Source organism: Sinocyclocheilus anshuiensis, unplaced genomic scaffold (genome assembly GCF_001515605.1).
Source record: "Sinocyclocheilus anshuiensis isolate Anshui unplaced genomic scaffold, SAMN03320099.WGS_v1.1 scaffold260, whole genome shotgun sequence".
Lineage (NCBI taxonomy): Eukaryota > Metazoa > Chordata > Actinopteri > Cypriniformes > Cyprinidae > Sinocyclocheilus > Sinocyclocheilus anshuiensis.
In genome coordinates, this window is record NW_015557134.1 from 1,553,687 (window position 1) to 1,555,389 (window position 1,703).

At 37.1% G+C, this 1,703-nt stretch overlaps 1 protein-coding gene across 2 annotated transcripts in view; it reads right to left on the reverse strand.

The window, feature by feature from the left end:
• The window catches only part of ppp3ccb (protein phosphatase 3, catalytic subunit, gamma isozyme, b), a 38,900-nt gene that overhangs the window by 23,157 nt on the left and 14,040 nt on the right, over positions 1–1,703 (reverse strand). The gene's annotated exons all lie outside the window — the stretch shown is intronic.

Genomic DNA, 1,703 nt, shown 5'->3' on the forward strand with positions numbered 1-1,703 from the left:
TCAGTAACGCAAGTTACAACAACATATTTTAACTCTAAATTAAGTGAATTTACCAATACCGCAAAACAGCACCAGAGAAAAAATCCCGCGGGTAAAATAGTTTGTCTATCTTCTGTTGCTGGAATTAGATGGTTGAGATGACTGCAGAGACGGATTCTACATTTATGAGATGGACACACTCCTGTTATTTTCAGTTTATCGGAGAAAAGGATAAGAATGCTTAGCAATATCTGCGACACCAAACTCTCAACATGGAGAAATAGCACGAGTAAAACCTGGAAACACCTGGACTGGTGCCACTAACACCAAGCTATCGGAGAGAGCTGCGGGGTCGGAGAAGAGGAAAAAGGCGGCGGACGAGCGCAGACAAGCAACAAAAATTAAGTTTAACTAAAAATAACAAAATCTGTTTTTGTTAAATCATAGTCTATATGTAAAATGAATGAATATGCGAAATATTTGACTTAAATAGCCTAATTAACAGATTAACAAAACGAAAGGAAAAGACAGAGATATGCTGCTGAGTTTGGTTCATAGGCTATTTGTGTGGCGCGGCGCTCTACAAACGTCCACGGAAAGGAAACCGAGATGACAAATAAAAGTAAACACATTGCAGTTTCGAATTATCTGTCTGACCAAAAATTACGGAATATTTTTTTGTTGTTTGTTTCTGCTGTTCGATCGCGCCAGCGCCTCACGCACACACAGCATTGCAAACGTTGCAGCCTGTTCATTATCAGAATAAAATACAGTCAACCAAACATATAGATACACTGGTTAATTTAAATAGTGCGTACTGCGTAGTAGCTACAATCGGTGCCATTCAGCCTGAGCTCGGGCCAAAGACACATTTTCTCATGTGACGAGGATGTTTTTAAGTGCGTTATAAGCCTGGTTTACATAATAAACAATAGTTTAGCATTCAAATACATCGCAAATATGGACACATTTAATTGGATTAATGCCGAATGAGAGAGGAGGTCTGCTGCGCGAGAACGCCGTTTTTTTTTTAAACAGGTCTATTAATTTATACAATTTAATTATAGGCCTATAATTAAAATTATTAACACTGCAGTCATCAATGAAAATTAAGAGCCGCTTTATTTCGTCCACAGATTTTCTAAAACAACCTGTTTAACGCGAAATACGTTTCTTCTCATGTTTTTCACTATACGGGCCACAAGAGAAATATTAAGGGAATAATTTAAGACAGTTATATACCGTTATTTTGTGTCTTTTTTTGTCATTGTTTTTACTTTCACTTTCTATATAGTGAATTGACTGACGCATAACTCTTGCGCACAGTTTGCGCATTGCTTCCTTGTGTTGCTTGACCCCTATAACCTCCCCCATAATATCAATTGTTTATAGGCCACATATTAGGCACTTTTTTTTTTTTAGGTTTTTAATATTTATTTTTTTTAATGTTTTTATATATGTTAATGAAAGTGACACCAAAAATAAGGGAACATCATTAGGAAATCCTTGGGCCTTGGGGGCCGGTGCTAAGCAAGTTTCTGATGGGCCCCGTCAAGCCCCGCCCTAGCGCCGCCACTGATTAGCCTAATTCGTTTTGGCTTGTTTAGCAACTTATATTTTTCATTCTTGTTTTCTTCTGAAACCGTTCAAAATAGCCTATAGGCTAGGTATTGTGTTTATTGTTTGTATATTATAACATTTTGCTTTATTTACCGGTGTTATTT